This window comes from Ambystoma mexicanum, chromosome 7q (assembly GCF_040938575.1).
Source record: "Ambystoma mexicanum isolate Mex_15411 chromosome 7q, UKY_AmexF1_1, whole genome shotgun sequence".
NCBI classification, from domain to species: domain Eukaryota; kingdom Metazoa; phylum Chordata; class Amphibia; order Caudata; family Ambystomatidae; genus Ambystoma; species Ambystoma mexicanum.
The window spans coordinates 1059658656-1059677141 of record NC_090941.1 but is presented as its reverse complement, the minus strand read 5'-3'; the positions used below and the strand labels follow the sequence as shown (position 1 = coordinate 1059677141).

The 18486-nt window shown below is 45.0% G+C and overlaps 1 long non-coding RNA gene across 1 annotated transcript; it reads right to left on the bottom strand.

Moving 5' to 3' along the window:
• Positions 1-2705: 2705 nt before the first annotated feature.
• Positions 2706-18074, bottom strand: LOC138528610 (uncharacterized). The gene is made up of 3 exons (XR_011284187.1): positions 17942-18074; positions 13353-15955; positions 2706-3457 (listed from the first exon to the last, which is right to left on the bottom strand). It is a non-coding gene; the product is annotated as an uncharacterized lncRNA (long non-coding RNA).
• Positions 18075-18486: the final 412 nt, after the last annotated feature.

The window sequence follows — 18486 nt, the reverse complement described above, 5'->3', positions numbered from 1 at the left end:
TAGTGTTCCATCGAAGTGCCACATACTATCTCAGCTCAGAACAAAAACCAGAGAGACATGTCTTAATCCAACAATTTGATGATCCTTCATAAAGATTCACCTTAAATCTATAGCATACCCCATATAAGACTACACATTTGTCAATGCCTGGTAAGTAACCCATGGGAAACAGGCGGTGACATAGGTTCATCAAATCTTCACTACCAATGAGGAAGTATTCAAACAAAAGCCATGTCAATATGGCTATTCTGCAACCTAAAAACCATGCAAGACACATTTCAATAGTATATCTACTCCTATGATCAAAGAATTGACCATTCTCAAGTCCAGATCAAATGAACGTTTACCCACTAGGTATCCTGTGCCAGCTCTCAGACAGAACATAAAATGAAGGGACTCCAGATTCACAAGGTGAATCGTTACAAAGAACCTTCGAATTGATGAACTAAGACAGTGTCAGTTTTTCCTGTTGGTCCAGAAACTAGAGACGTAACCTTCCTTTTACATACTTTACCAGTTTGTTACTCCAGGATATCCAGTCTCATTCCCCACTTGAGGCCAATCTCCTCCAGGAGCACATAGAGGCCAGGGTTGTCTCAACCTTAAAGCAAGGTTTTTGCTGCATTTGGAGACAAAGAATCAAGGCCAGGTGGGAAAGGGACATATGCCCATTGGAATCATTGGAATCGGACGACTGGGTGGAGGCTCTGATGTCCCTCAACTAACTAGGGATCTCGGCAAGGATACGAATCCAGTGTTTATTATCCACATATTAACAGTATTATGGTTCAATGTGCTTACAGAGAATAAACCAAACGTTTTTTCAGCAAAAAGTGAAGAAATATCAAACATTGGGGGTCCCCCGTTCATCTGTGCTTAAACCAACCCCATTCCCACCCGCTCTACCCCCTTACCACACCCCTTATCAATTTCTAGATATGTCCGATGTGTCCGTTTCTCCATTATAGCATTCTCTAATTGTATTCTCCATTAGCACTGGAATCTGATATCATCTAGGTTGGGCTGCGTGGATTGTGCAGACTATTGGGTGCAAGGGGATGAAGGCACTTTTCATATTTGGCAATGCCCTCAAGTTGTTTTTGGCAGAAATGTCTTAATATGGTTCACTCAGTCTCAAGACTGGTCCTACCCGAGGACCTACGACCGCTGAGCCTCAGGGTGTGGGGTGAACTGCAGTTACTATAAATGAGAAACTGTACCCAATGCCACTGGCACGATAAAGCAAATTACTACATCAACGTGGGTGGTGACGGAGCACCCTCAGCTGAGCCGGTGGGTCATGGAAATGTACAGATGTATGGCCCTGGAGAAAAGGGTGTGAAAATTTGGGGGAAATCTGGTGGAATCAGACTTCTTTACAGCGGGATTAGGTTTGATTTACTTCCTTTTCCTTGGTTGCGATTCTCCTGGTTGTGCTTTGTACCCTGCAACGTTTCACGATTTTGTCAGTTGCTCTGTGTTTTGGCATCTTCCCCTTTTCTTTAGTTATAAAATAATAAATGTTTTTTAAATGATAAACCAGGAAGACCTGGCAGAAAATACGCAGTAGGGCTCCCTGGAACCACCATAATTGCAATATATTACCAAATTAGAGCAAGGTCCAATTTTAACCTCTGTAAATCGTTTGAAAAGGTTGGGTCAAGAATTCTCGCTTGGCGGTTACCCCTTCCACAACATGCACCATTCTGCACATAACAGACCTGAATGTGTTGTAGCCCCTGGAAAGGAGGCGTTTGTAAATTGCAAGACTGACTCCCTTCAATGGGTTAACACACCTACCCCATTGGTTTCTGAACCTTTCAGAGTGGCTGCCTCATGCCCAACAAATGGCTGACACAGGAAAAGAAAAACCCGTAGAAACATTTGATGCTGAGCAAACAGCTCATTAGATCGCATTCGAATACTCAACCCTGCATAGTCCTTCAGATGTTTTATGTTTGGCAAATGGAAGTATTAAGGCAACATCCAACAATATTTGTGTCAGCAGGTTGCACATTTAGTGCAGGGATGTGGGGTGGCGACTGTTCCAGGGAAATGTCAATCTACCTGTGTAGTATTTTTATTAGGCAGGTTCAGATATGTCACTTTTTCTAGTTTGTATTCCTGAAGGCCATAACTTCTTGTGCAGCATGAACATATTTTAATGGACAAGAGAAATATCACAAGACCACGTCCACGAGGCATGACATGTCTTAGTGAGTTTAGGGAAAGCACAGCAAGTAAGTTACTCAGGCAAGTTGCCTATGGTGGGTCAATATGTGGTGCTCAAGCCCCAGGAATGCAGGAAACCACTTGGGCTTTTAAACAAAAAGGCAATCATGGGACACTAGGTTGACTTGACAAGGCAGGAGTGGCAACACACTTAGTTGAACATGTTTTGGAAACGTACTAAGCAGAACATGTACATTGAGTCACATTTTCCAAAGAACCGCTCACAAATAGCAGGATGACCCTGAAGCCCCGAGGGGAGAGAATTTTATCTTCGCACCTTATATTCAATATGCATTAAGCGAGAACAAAAAAACTGGTATCAAGTGAAAACAAACGTTCAAGCTCCAAAAGCACAAGTTTGACAACCACCAGTACTATTTGATCAAACTTGCTAAATGGTTTCTATATATTTTATGCTGCATAATCTACTAAAAAAATAATTAGATCAGTCAAAATCATATTCCGCAAAATAGTCCAAGTTAGAAGCATACTTGTGTATTTAACCAGGCATTTGCTACTCAGTAACATTCTGCATACATTCAGATAATGGGGTGGTGGGAGCACCTTCAGCTTCGGAAAGTAAAGCAACAATTGTACGCTTTTCCTTCAGTGGACACAAAAAAAAGTCACTCACTTTATTGCCATCAAGTACACTTGGAATGAAACGGGTCAGGCACAGTCAATGTGGCTTGGGCATTTACAGATTTTTTTAAACCTCCTCCAGACTTGGCCCTTCCGACAGCTTGGCTCCAATTACGATACATTGAAACATTAGTGCGCGTGAATGGGCTGGCAGCAAATCCTTTGTAAAACACCAATTTGATTATTCCTTCCTTGAACATAAATTGAGATCCCTCAGGTTCAAGGTTTCCGGCGGGACTGGTGACATGTTTATAAACCAAGCCAGAGAGCTGTCAGGAGGATGTTAATTCAGTTTCTTTAAATCTGTAGGTCATGCGTTTTCAAATCTTAAGCATAATGTAATAACTCACTTCAAGCCAACAGTCCCTCGAATACAAAAAAAAAAAAAAAAGGACTACTAGTCAAATGTTGCTGAACCATGTCCCACTTAATCAGTTTTCCGATACAGGGGGGAGCTGCACCTTCCAAAAAATGTCCAGAGGCATTAGGGTCTGTCGTATACCACAAATGTTCCAGGCATCCAAACATTCCTATAACCAGGACAGTCCCCTGCATACACTGCTGTCGTCCATCAAAGAAGCACCTGCAATAGATTGACACATACAAACATGAGAAATCTCCCAAACTACCCCCACGTGTTCAAAATCCAAACTTTTTTGTACACAAAATGTTTCATGAACATGGGTGAACTCAATGCCTCACCATTAAACCAGGTCAATTCTTTCACGTTGGTGTCTACTCAGATCGATTATTTGGGCAAGTAATTCAGTTGTGTGGGTAATAAAATCTTGACAAGATGTGAAAGTAGGGATGTGTGCAAGCCGGCTGGCCTCTCAAGCCAGTGCCTTACAAGCCTCCAACAGATTGACAATCACCAGCCTTTTAGTGGGATGGGCATCAGAAACATTGCTTCAGTAAAGGCGAGCCCTGGTGCATGGTTACATAGCAGAACAGATCACCAGCCAACCAAATGATTTGTACAATATTTACAAGCTATCATTTCCTCACAGCAAATCACACTATGCAAGCTACCACAGTACTCGAATGGGGCTGGGGCGGATTGGGCCCATGCCTGTCTGAGGAAACAGAATAAGTGAGTTTGAAACCTATAGCAAGGGAATTGGGAAGATTAGAAACTGCTAGTTTCTGCCTGGCAGTGAGCGCTCTTGCAGCTAGATGAAGCCAGAAGTGTGGAGAAGAGAAGACTGTTCAGTGTTGTATGCAGACTTACGGTAATATTCATATAAGAGTGCTTGCATAATGTGTTTGAGGTTTTCCTAGGCAGACTCGCGGGTCTCTGGGGCATCCCTTCTGCAGCAGTGCATCACTGGAGCCCTTGGTGGCCACTGAACGTGCACAGAAAGTGCCTCTGGAAACCACCAACCGCATAGGACATGCTGTTTAATGTTTTTTCCGCTCATCCTTGGCGTCCCTTATGGTACACACTCCACCAAACTCCAGATCCTGCCCTCTGCTCTTCCCTGCCAAAGAGTGACCCAAATCCATAATATGGGTCTCTAGACAACGTACTGGCCTTTATGAGTAAACTATAATGGCCGTTATGAGTAAACTGGATACATAACTGTTGCATCTTTCCTCGAAAGGATTTTAAATCGCTTTCCTTACCTGAAAGTGCATAAAGGAAGTGTGCACAGTATTGATTAACTACACCACCTCCCTAATGTTAGGCTTAGGTTTGTCACAGCTACCCCTTGGAAGAGCCTGGTAAGCGAATCACAAGCAATACCCAAATCGGAAGATAAACCCAAACCCCCGACCACAGGGAAGTCTCCCCAACACCCCCACAGGGGAAGCTCCAGGGCATGTCCCGCCCTCAGCTGGGCTGTCTGTGGTTAACTCAATTCATCGTTCTTCCATGGAGGTTGGCTTGGGTCGTCACTAGCAACACCATCGTCAGAAGAATCGTGTGCCAATAACCAACAGCAGCATTTAAAAAAAAATAACCAGATAGTCTGGCTCAGGTCCTCAAGCCCTTACCAAGAGTCTTGGAACTCATCCTGCACTAGAGTGATCAGCGGAACTTACGAGGGTTGCCAAACAATATTCATATTGATGGGATCTGATAACAGCAGAATTGCTTCTTTTTTGTAAATAAAAAGCCAGTCATACATTTTAAAGTGCATATGCAATTCCAACACAAGGGAGACGACCCATTTCTTATTTTTAAACAATACACATTTCCTTTTTAAATCAGCACAAGTGACACAGCCAATTGCAGCCTACAATTCTTTGCCAAAAAGCCTGCCTATTAACCCAACTAGGATCATGAAAAAAATGTAATTAAAAACCAGACAGCTGTGGGCTTGCAGGCTAGGACATTCAATGTGAAACAAATATCAGGAACACCTGCAACTATTTTAAGTATGCCCAATGCTAATAAAATTCACACGTGGGTAGCACTCCATACGGGCTCTCCAATACAGATTAGGGCAGCGCCTCGCTTTCAATGGATCCACTGCAAACGCTCATTTATACTACAGTATGCTTTCCCTCAAATTGACCCAATCCGTAGCCAATCGTTTACCCCCCATCACAGTATTCTCAATCAGCAATGATTTAGATACAGTTCCCCGTTGATACCAACCGCGGAGCGATATACATTCTGTATTGTAGTCGTTTATATAGTGCCGTTTCCCCCATTTGTACGGCCACAATGACCTTTGAGGTTGAACGCCCTCTGGGACCATAGTCCATGTATGGGAGATCCTAAGAGGTTAGTTTAAAATGTGTGTGTGTACGCATTCTGCCAGGTTAATTAAGAGGGCTGGCTGGACCCCAGTAAGCAACCCATAGGTCAGGCACATGGGCGGGTGCTGTTGGCGCTGCTAGTGCAGGAGACTGCCCAGCTAGACCAAATCTTTAAAAAGTTGTTGCTGTATACCAAGTGTGGATGGCTATGCAAGCTGCTAGACCGGATTTGACCATTCTAGAGTGCCTGCGGAATGTGTCCACATTAGTTGTCGCTTTCTTGGTTATCAATAGACTGGTCGTTCGTTTGAGTGCATCTTCTGGTGGGGTTAACATTCACCTTGGGAAGGACCTGGCTGATGGCATTCTTTGAGTGCAATAGGAAATACATTAAATAGGTGTTCCCACCCATGGCCTAAGACCAATGGTATTGTTCCTGTCCCCAATGGAAAAGAACCGCCTAAGCAGGTCTAAGTCAATCTCTATTCCTAGCCCCAAAAGTCATTTAAGTGCAACTGTGTCCAATGGACCCAGTTGAACAGGCACATTGGCTCACCACTCCCCCGTGAGACCTATGGGTTGAACGTTCTGAGTGCTTCGGTAAGCACCTTGATAATTAGGGGGTGACATCCAGCCGAATAGATGACCATAGCTGTTCCCAGTTGAAACTGGTCGAGCTACTGTTGCCATCGCTAGAGTCCGTCTGAACTAGCATTCTGTTCAGACACTTAAGTGGCCACATCCAAGGTGCAATCAGATTTACAGGAGTTGTCTGGTAACACGTTTGCAGTCCAGGCAGGGGTACTGGAGGGCAATATAGGATTGTCAGTGATGGTTCGGGGGCGGTTTTATCACTGTCGATGCGAACGATGCCAGCAGCTGCAGTGGGGTGGAAGAGGTGTTTTGTTGGGTCTTGTACTGGGAAACCACAGCATAGAGCGGGAGAGGGTTTCAAGAGGAAGGAAAAACGCAGTTTAAAAAAAAAAAAAAAAAAGGTATTTCCGAATGGGAGGAGACGGTCAATGCTGCAATGTGGAGGGGGCAGGTGCACTCGGATAGAGAAGGAGGCTACGGCTGGTGGTTATATTGGGGGGATTGCTAAGAGAAATAATGTGCCAGATACAACTGTACTGGAGGGTAGGCAGCGTGTAAATATGTCTTGGAGGAATTCCGGGCTGGTTTTGTGGCTGGCATGGCAAGTAATGCACATGGCTTTAAAGGTTGGTCGACCAATAGGGAGCCAGTGTGGGCCTGATGTGTTCGCTGGGAGTGAGGCGAATGAGCAGGCGGACTGCAATGTTTTGGATTCTTTGCTGTTCCCCCAAGTTGGAACGCTGGTGCGCCTAGATAAAGGCAGTTTAAGTGGGAGAGGATGATGATGAGGGTGGCAGAGGATAGATGAGGTATGGGAAGATACATCTGAAGAAGCATGTTCTGGATACAGAGAGGGATAAAAGTGTCCGGCGTGCATCTGAGGTTTTTCACTGAATTTGGGGTTGCTTGGAGAGGGGGTGGGGGGGGGGGGGGGGGTTTAAGGTGGCTAGAGTATAGGAGTGCAGATTTTGCGCAGACTAGAATTTGTTTCCTCAGGGTAGTCATCAATATCCAAGAAGCACGACGACAGATCTGGACTGTGGAGCCTGGCATTTTAAGGATGATCTGGGAATAGTCTGCATAATTTTAGCAAGTGAGATTGTGGGAGCGGATGAGTGCAGGGAGTGGGCCAAGAGATACTCTAGTGCAGAAAGGGATGATCCCTTCAGCAAAGGGCGGGACGCAGAGGTAAAAGGGTGGAGGAGCATGATTTGTGAGGGATTAGCGAAGGAGGTTATCCATGGGAGAGCAGTGTAGGGTCAATAAGGCAGCATAGAGGTCAAGGAGAAAGTACAGTGGCTCCTTCCGCATCCGCAGTTCTTTTAAGGTAATTCCAAACAAACAGACACTAAAGAGGATCCCATTCCTCTGATGGGCTTGAAGGCATATTGGGCAGGGGCGAGGAGGCAGTTGCTTACATGCTGTGTGGTTGTTTGGCCATGAAATGGGTGTTGGAAATCGGACGGTAGTTCTGGGGAAGGAGTGTGTCGAACGTAGATTTCTGGAGGAGGAGTTTGATAAAGGGTGTTTTGAAGGCTTCCGGATGGGAGGGATTGGTTAAGGATTGAGCATGTAATGCTGCCTGCGCAGGTTTAAGTTAGATGTTTGAGGAGAGTAGATGTGGGGGGAGGCAAGGGCCCTCAGGGGATCCTGACGAGCAGCTTCTTGCTAGGAACGAGGGGAACTCCTTGTGTGTGATTCACCCAACGGAGGCAACGGTTTGCATCACGCCGGAGTGGGGACAGGGCACGGGAGGTAAGCGCATTCAATTACTTTTATTTATGCAGACAAGACCCCGGCAATAGACTGACCTCAAAGCCTGGCTCAAAGGGATACATACATACACACCCACCCCCATCAGGCTACCAGAATATCGACCCACCAGACTACAAAGTGCAACAGACAGGCCACTAAGTCAACTTAAAAGATACCAACACTCAACTCACCCCCTTTCTGGTTGAGCTATTTAATGAAATCCTTGAAACAGGAAGACCGCCAGACTCCTTCGTTAGAGCACTTATTACATTGATCCCAAAGGAAGGGAAGGACGCCAAAAAATGTGGATCATACCGCCCCATATCCCTACTAAATGTAGACGCAAAAATGTATACAAGAGTCCTTGCTGCCAGAATTGAATCATATACGCCCCATCATGAATGGAGATCCTGCCTTGCTCACCATCGAAGCAGAAAAGGCCTTTGACAGGGTCAAATGGGACTTCCTAATGTACCTCCTGCGTAAAGCGTTAGGGCCCAAATTCAGGAGGGGAATCCAGGCGGTATATACCACACCTAGAGCCTCAGTATCTGTCAACGGAGAATACTCCAGGTGATTCGAACTAAAGAGGGGGTACCAGGCAGGGATGCCCCGTCAGCCATTCTGTTTGCTCTTTCACTTGAGGCACTGGCACAAAAGATGAGAACAGACACGCAGATAGAGGGAATGCACTTAGGCCAGGTAGAGTGCAAAGTGGCACTTTATGCTGATATACTTCTCCACATGACCAATCCAGAAACGTCTGTCCCCAGAGCCATATCCCTCCTTGAGGAATATGGCCACATTTCTGGTTTTAAGATTAACCGAACCAAGTCAATCCTGTTCCCTCTGAAAGGGTCTGCAAAAGAAAACTAAACCAAATATTCCTCCCTTGGCCTTTGCATCGAGCACAACAAGTTCCAATAGCTAGGGATACAAATTACAAAGGGCATAGAAACCTTATATGGAGCCAACTTCCCTAAACTCCTTGAAAACTTCCATGCCGATCTGGCTAGATGGAATACATTTACGTTATCCTGGCTAGGGCGCCTCAACGCGATAAAAATGGTCTGCCTCCCTAGATTTCTGTACCCCTTTCAAATGCTACCCATCAAAATCCCAAAAGGCTATTTCCTGGAGGTTAAGAGGGCGATCCTAAAATTCCTGTGGCAGGGAAAAAAAGCTAGAATAGCATATGACACACTGACACTGCCCAAGGACAAAGGCGGGGTAGCAGACTGAACGATATTATGAAGCAGCCCAATTATGGGTACTCACCCCTCACTTACGTAATCAGAATGAACCACAGTGGATCGCAATGGACAACCATTTTTTCCACCCGGCAACGGTCTCAGAGTGGTTATGGGCCCCGAGGAGGAGAATACTGACTATGTCCAAGGCACACCCAATCCTGGCAACTATTTAGGAAATATGGAAAGAAGGCACAGGGATGAGAAAGATTACCACATGGCCTGGTACGAGGTGGGGTTGGAGAGGGTAGGCCAGCTTGTGCGGAGCAAATCCTTCATAACACTACCGTACAGAACACTGATAGAGGCGGGAAAAGGTAATCCAGAACATCGCAGATTAAGATGGGAGATGGACCTGGGGACAGATATTGACGATGACACATGGGACAAAATGTGCTGTGCGACATTCAAAACTTTGATATCATCCCAATACAAAATGCATGCTGTTAAGCTTCTCCATGGGTGGCAATATGACCCAAGCAGGCTATCCAGAATGTATCAAACAGTTAACCCCCTGTGTTGGCGTGAATGTGGAGTAATCGCAGACTATTGGCACATGTGGTGGGAATGTCCACGAATTAAGGTCTATTGGGACGAAGTCCTGGGATGGATCAGAGACAGATGGCATCCAGAGACTTGTTGACCCTCACCTTGTCTTGTTTGGGTCTGAAAAATGTGAGGATGAATGGAGAAGAGTACAGGGCCTGGTCCCACACCTTTTGCTTGCCGCTCGAGCGCTTCTAACAATAAAATGGAAATCTGCCACAACCCCTTCCGAAAAAGAATGTGTCAATGTGGCAATGAATATGTGCACCATGGAGAAAATAACTGCATCCTTACATGGCAAATAGATGCAATGCGATATCCTATGGGCAGATTTCCTGAACAAATACGCACCCAACGTAGTGCATGGGGAAGACACTACCTGACCTTAGTTCAAAATGTATACATCCCCAGTAAAGCAGTCACACCCCCCGACCCTAATAATACACACTGGAAAACTCGGATAAAGACCAAAGAAACTGAATGGAACATATAGGAGCACCCCCCAATAGAGGAGTCCCCAAATAAACCGAAACATCCAGAAAGAACCCGTTGACACAAAATTAAGGATGAACGCACAAACCCACGTCACTGCAGTGAATTTTAGACCCAGCCTGGCGGGTGGGGAGGACTGGCAGTAGGGAAACGAGAGAAGTAACTCATGCTTTGTAAAACTTATGAGAACAAACTGAAGGTACGAAATGATGTTACGGTGCCATTGGGTACAACATGTTTCTGTTCCCTCCTTGGTTAATGTTTCTTTTTTCTTTGTTATTCTGATTCACAATAAGTATATGTATGAATATTCATTGTTCGCTTGCTCTCGAAAACAAGAGAATTGTTTTGTATGCAAAAATCAATAAAACCAAATTTGAAGAAAAAAAAAGATACATCATTCCACTCACTGTGATAGCTGCCAATTAAAAAAAGAGGGTTCACTTCAAAACCCTATGCACTGTTCAGTGCCAATCAGCTAGCACAGCGCTCGCTTGGACATCCATGCAGAGCCTGCTGGCACAGGTTCGAATCCCAACTCAACCTTTCATCCTTTTGAGGTCAAGAAATAACCACCACACCGTGGGTAATAAAAAGCAGCTCTCAGATGCCCGAGAGTTCGTAGCACTGTATAATTTAAAAAATGCAACACTCATACTAGGGCAGGAGCACGGAATCCCAGCAAGGAAATTCCAAAACTACATGTCAGGCGAGGACCAAGATGTAACACTAATAATGGTTAGCTTTCAACGAAAGGGACACTCAAACAGTTCCCCTTCCAACAGCCATATTTTGAATTTACGTACCCAATATACCCACATGCAGAGAAGATTGGCTGGCCCCTACTAGGATTGATGCGGTGTGCACAAAGGGAACCCAATACCCACCACTGGAAGCAAACAAGCTGCCCAGCTGTTCCTCTAGCAGGTGCATACAATTCCCTGCTGCCATGAACCTCATCTCGCCCAACTGATGGCAACCAAAGGTCTAGCCAGCAAAACAGGAATACTACCAGGCAATGAAAGACCTTTCCTCAGCTATAGCACACGACACCCCCATTAGACTCCTGTGACGACTCCACAGCAGAACCTTTACCTTAATGACACTGTCACAGCTTTGCAGCTCCATAACTGCCTACCACCACGATTGCATTCTACACAAAATTTCCTTCTTGCAACGACCAGAGTTACAATCTCTAGGCCTTACATCGAGCCACTAATGCGGACTGCACCCCCACCTTGCTTCGCATAACTGAATCTAGTGTTTAACTGTGGATCCTGACATTGTACTTGTGTGATGCTGCAACACGGGGTAGGCTCCATGCAGGTAAACAGCCTAATTGACATTTGTATCTGTGTGATGCTGCCACCCTGCAACACATGGTAGGCTCCATGTAGGTAAACGGCCTAATTGACATTTGTATCTGTGTAATGCTGCCTTGCAGCACCCTTTTCACGACCAAATATGTACCTGATGTAGCTCCCTGTAACATGAGACGAGTTGTCCCGGACATATACCCAGTACCTACTTTGACTTAATATATACTTGAAGTAGTTTCCCATAACAAGAGGCGAGGTTTCCCTAGCATATATTTTGTGCTGCATTCTGCATGACCTCATATGTACCTGTTGGAGCTATTTGCATACATTTGCAAAGCTTTTCCATGTATGTATTCTCCTGCACAACAGTCCTAATGTTGACCTTTATATAATTACTGCACTTATTGTAACCAGATGCCTAAGTTAAACGCTTGAGTTGCCCAAGGGATTTGTGCGCTATACAAATAAAAAACCAAACCAAGATGACAATACATCACTAGACTGCTTTCCATCCATTGCCCCCCCCCCCCCAAAATAAAATTGTTCCAAAACCAAAATACAACAGAAGCAACACCACCACAGGAACTGGGTATTTTCGACCTGCACCCATTAACACTGCAGGTTATCGCATCTGCTTGTCTTGCACAGTCACCCAGCCCCCCATCAACTCCCCTTCACTTGCACAGCCACATGCAGCAAAGAGCTATAAAAGACGATATTAATACAAAACACTGTAGTTTCTCAAGCTAATCTCAAAGCTATCTCAAAAAACCTCATGACACTACTGCATGAGGATTTAAGAATGCTTTCGGGGGATATATACACATCTACATATTGCACTTCATGATGCTTAGATAATGTCCTATGTGTATGCTGTTCAGGTGTAGTCACCACTGTAAAATGGCCCCTATGCTGCAATCTATGTATGAGAGCTTATGTTGAATAGACATCGGGATGGGACTCCACTGGGGATATAACTTGCGCACACTTTTTTGGTTGGACTTGGAGGAAAAAGCCACTGTTGGGTGAAATGCATTTTCGGAGGGGGGCCACCCACAGGTTGTCAATCAAATATTTTGCCCCAAGACATTTGTGCTTGCATACTCCTCCCACCCCCCCCCCCCCCCAACTTGAGTGCCACCAGAATTTTATCTGGATTTAAAACTTTATTTTATTCCCTTAAAGCAAACAAATTCTACAAGGTACCACAACCGGCAAAAAGGTTGGCTTTCTGACCAACATGAACTATTGATAAATCCAACCGGAATATGGATTACACAAAATTCAAAAAGATAACTTACTAAATTGAATTTTTAGAGATGTGCTTAGTGCTTATAGGAGTTATACCAACCATGAAGTACATTAGTGGAGTAACTCAGTACTTTGTAATGTTAAGACCAGGACCACGCACAATGCATTGATACACGCCTTTGGTGAATCAGCATGTATCCCATGTGTGCGTACAACTTGGTTTATTTTTTATAACAGGACTGCCTACAGAAGAAGACTGCCAAGACAATGTGTGCCATGTTCTCCAATCAAGTACATTTGGCACATCAGCATTTACGGAGGGACTAGGAAGTCAGTTCTGCGCTGTGGTGGAAAGCAACAGAGGTGCAGTATAAGGGAATCCTACTATGGATAAATGAGGAGAACTGAAAAGGGGGGGCCAGGGGAGTGGATAGCATTGGATTCAACTAAGGAGCCGGTCCATTTAACTGTTGAAATGTCGAAAGGTGTTGGAAAAAACATGAAATGGTAAATGTGCTACCACAACTCCATTAACAATTGCCAACAAAATAGCAGAACTTACTTGTGTTGCAGACACGAACTTGTATCCAATCCTTCAAACAAATGGTCTGAACACCCTCTGTGCCAGTGGTTAGAGTGGATGGTGCAGAAACATGGATCAGCAATCGACTGCCAGGACCGAAGCAGCAGTGCATGCTCAAGGAACATCAAGGAGGTCGCCTTAGTGGACCTGCAAGTAGCCATTTGCAATTCCAAAACGTGTACAAGAAAATGGCAATGTTGGGCTTAACTCTGGTACCAGTCAAACCTCTGCTGATTACCAATGCAAAATGCAAAAACTTCAATATTACAAAGTAAAGCTCTTTAAGTCAGTTTTCCTAAATCATTTGACGTAAAAATCTTTGTTATGTCATCCCACGTTTAGATTTACCCAAAGTAGAATCTGAAGGACCTTTGTCAAACAACGCTAGAAATTGGAGCCTTAGAAGCTGAGGAGTGAGGGAAAGAGCACACCCATTACCCACAAAAGGGACTAACTATTCAGAATTGGGTTTCCCCCACAGGGCAAAGAGGTGATAATTGACCTTGCTTCTGTGGCAACAATTTAAAGATGTAAACGTGTCTTTAGAGAAAAGGGTAAGCAACGGCAACTAGAGATTAGTGACCCACATAGGTCATATGGGCAGACAGGTGTAAAGATCACGTTCAGTATTTCAACCATCTGTGGCTGACCCATACACACCAGTACTAAATTATGCAGATACTACAAACATCAAGAACAAAAAAACATGTTAATAAAACCTCAGAGCTGAAATTAAGGGATTTTAAAAAGTGTCCTTGTTCCATTCAGCAGTCCATTCCAAAGAGATCGGGAATTAAACAACTTTCTTACAGAAAATGAGTCTTGCCTAAATACAAGTGGTCCGACTGAAGTAAAAAAAACATGGTGAAACAGTGCAAACTAAAAAAAAAGGGCAGGACAACATTAAGGGAATTCAGATAACGGCAAGGGCATACAAACTGAGTTGTGACGGCCTCTTCTGGGGGTAGTGGAGATTTAGAACCAAGTACCAATGTATTATCAAAGTAGTGGCTGTAGAACTGTTGGAAACCACAAATTGTGGCCTATGTTTTAGTCTAATCCAAACGCTGTGCACCCTCCCCAAGAGAAATTAGTTTTGCTATATGGATACCAAACAGCAAGAGGGTGGACATTTCTCAGTACAGACTAGCACGCAGGTCTCCCCTGGAAAAAGGCTGGGATACAAAATAAATGATCCAAAAATCACTAGTTAAAACGGGTTTACAGTAGGATGGGGAGGAGTGGTTCCATCAGCAAAGGAATGCTGGGATCACTGGCTGGGAAGGGACTGTAGAAGTTTCAAGCCTTAGGCTTCATTGCCCTAGACTTCGCTGCCTTAGACTTCGTCGCCTTACGGCTGAGGAAATTGACTCTTCTCACAACATTCCACTTAATGGGCTCCTTCTTTGCACGCTCAATCACCCGCTCTGTTGTTGAATGAAACAAGTTTCTACCATCAAATGGTAAATCTAGAACCCTGCTCTCCACTTGAGGGGGGATTCCTGAAACACTGAACCAGACTCTTCTTCTCTGGAGGATGCCAGTGGCCATCGTCCTGGCAGACCCATCTGCCTGATCGCGGGCCATTTGAATGTTTGAGGCGGCAACAGCCAAGCCTTCTTTTTGGAGTTCAACTGCTTTGTCCTTTGTTTCTTCTGGCAGACCTTCCAAAATATCTGAGAGCTGGGACCAGAGGTGCTGATTATATTGACTAGTAATAAGTGCCACACTTGCTACTTTCAGGCCCAGTCCCCCAGCCTGATACACCCTTTTCCCAACAGCATCTAAGGTTTTGGTCTCCTTTCCAGGGATTGGGAAATTCTCAGCTTTGGTTGTGCGGCCGCCACTTGCTGAACACACCACTACAGAGTCAGCTGGAGGGTGCGATATAGTAAGGATGTCCCCATCCCCCCTACTACGATACTTCCGCTGCATCTGCCAATCAACAGGTTTCACAGAGACTGGTCGGTGCCACATAGTGACATAGCTGAGATAGGTCTGAATCCAGTGGTATTAACAGTCTATCATTACCTGCCCCATTTGGGGGGCCACGTTTGTCTACCTCAGTCACTGTGTTTTCCAATTTAAGGGATGTAGCAGCCCTAGAAAGCAACTCATGGAACGCGTTTGTGTCTTTTGTATTTTCAGTGTTGGCCTCTGTGCCTGGTTTTACAAGTGAACTATTGGGTGATAAAACTCCCTCTTCTTTAACTGTTTCATAAACAGTTTTCACAAACCCAGACAAAACCTCCATATTTAACTCATCATCACTCTCCGAAGCCACTGCAGCCTCTGCCATGTCTAGTCTATACGGCAAGAGATGTCTACTATAAACCTTTTACACTACAAGCTTTAAATACTCCTGTACAGCAAACAGAATTCACAGTCCGTGCCAAGCACTGCCAGGGTCCCTTGTAGAAGGGAACGATGTGGCCCAACGCTCACCACGTTGTGATGTGTGGGTCTACGTATCCCTTTGGTTAGAAAGAAAACGTTGAAGGGCTGAGCTGCTATTGAAGAGGCCTCTTGGTCTACAGTGTGCAAAACTGAACAAGTTTTCAGGCTGCCTCCAGGTTTAATCCCTAGAGAGAGGGGCAAAAAAAGGGGTTATTCGATTAGGAAATCGGTAGATCACAAATGCTAAAATACTAGTGGTATAAACAGAAAACAGCAAAACATGCCCCTTCATGATGCACCAAATGGATTCTAAATGCAGTTTAGACATTTCCAAACCAAGCTTACTAAGGTCTCATCATTCCCACAAGACGAAAGAACCAAGTACATTCAGAAGTTGCAAACTTAATGTATTGACAAATGGTCCGGGAGTCCCTCTGCTGACAACCACTGTCAAATAACAGGTTTTATGGTAAGGTGCCCACTCAAGAGGGTAAAACCACCTTTTAGCTCACTGTACCTTAATAGGAGAAATACCATTTGCATATCCGCTTGGTCCCACCTACTTGGGTAGTCCAGTACCGAAATGCTAGGCAATTCTCTGTACAGGCACTAACTAAAAACCAGGCACACGCTTGGACCCCCTCGGCAAGGTGAAGCAGAGCCTCTCCAAGCCGAAAGGGGTCCACAGCTGTATTACACCCTGGGTAACTTGCGGTGAAACCCTAAATCCATAAAAATGCACAAAAGTGTCTGGGGGGCCATCTAATGTCCCCGTGATGCCAGCTAGTCCAACAAGCCAAAACACGTGCCTGGGGTTGCTGTTGGTACTTGTGTTCAGGTGAGAATATTCTAGCATATTGGTGCTGGACTGGCCAAGTCGGTGGGACCAGACCGATATGGTTCATTTTCCTCTGAAAGGTACAGTGAGCTAAAAGGTCGTTGCAGACCCTCCAGAGTGGGAACCTCTCAGAACAGATTTGGCTGGGCTCATTCTCCGTAGAGTGGTCCCATGACTTTCTTAATTTGCAGTGTGCCTTAATTTGAGACTATGCGGTGTGCCTTGCCGACACTACAACCTATACAAATCAATAATTTAATAACAATCAAACTTTCAGTTAAGACCCTACACATTGATCCATTCAGAGTTCAAATCGAAACATGGTACATATGTAATCAACGATTTCTTGATGTGTGGGTATACGGAATGTAAAAACAGACAATTTGTGAACAGTTGCATTATATGATATCCAAACGTTTTACTGGCGTGCCTCAGAGTTAATTACATATAATAGCTTATTTTAATAACAAAATAAATTAAATGTATATTTGGAACTACTCCAAAGATAAGAGTTATGCATACTATGATTTTGATGAACGCTTCATAAAAATGCATCAGAACACAGCTCAAATATGATCAGTTATTTATAAACCGCAGCATACAGTAAGATTGTGATAGAAGGATCTGAATTCGTATCCATAGCAGTTAGGTCGTTACAATTTATAAAATACGTAATTTACTAAATATTTTCAATAGAACGAGAGACCGCTATATTTTAATTATATTATAATACATGGATTGCATACGTTGCAGTGAAACGGATGTGATTTTGAACTGAAGCAGGCACTTTCCCATTACATATACATGGTCTGCAATCTTGGAGTTCAGTGCGTTAATTACCGTCATTGGTATAGCAGCACCCTTTCAAGGAAAACCGGTCCCAAGACCAGCCCCCCACATTACACACATGAGATGGGTGGGCTGGCAGGATCCTAGACAAAGAATGCTGCTTCCTGGAAGCAGACCCGCCCACACCAAAACCCGGGTCCTATTAATATTAAGCGCCACTGCTCAGCCTGGGAAGGAAACACGGGCCTCCGGCCTCCAGCAGCGTTAAACTGCCCAGTAAGACCCGTTATTGCACCACTGGCGGCAGCACCCCGCCATAGACGCGCTACAGAAAAGCGGCACTATACCGGAGAACGGTGGTTAACGGCTTACTGACCAAACAGCCGTGGCCCACCCTGTGCACACGATCGCATGTGGCGAGTTCAACACTAAGGACTGGACCCCAAGCGTCGGGAAACGGGTGCACGTGCAGAGACCTGCAACTCCTCGACGGTAAGAGCCTGGTTGCAGCCACTCCGCTTCCGCGCCCCCCTCGGGCTCTTACCTCGCTTATCCCGCCGCTACCGCTACGGAAAATAAAATGTGTGACCGGCTCACCCGCTCCTCATCCACAGACCACACTGCAAATTGAGCGCGGCGGCGAAAAGCGAGCAGGTATACACCGGAAGCGGAAGTGTAACTGGACAAGACGAACGCGACCCGTGCATCGACACTAAAAAAGGGCTTAACATCTGATCGGCGGACATTTTGTGATGGTAGCGACTAGTTCTCGTCCGAGAAACGGACCATAGCAACTGCACGCCCACTATTATTCACTTGACCTGTAATGTCATCCGCGTGATTTCCAGAGCAATGAAGCGTTCTGCAACAATTTCAGTGAGTGGACCGGGGCTGAGGGTTGATACTAGTTCCCATCCGAGAAAAGGACCATCGGTTGTTAGGGACATTTCTCAGACTGGAAATAGCTGCATCATTTTGAGTGGGCTAGTTCCTATTAGAGAAACGGCCCTTTTTGCTCCCTAGTGGCCGAGTCCTGCATAATAATGGGAACTAGCCTACTCACACTGAGAAGGCTAGTTCCCATTAAAG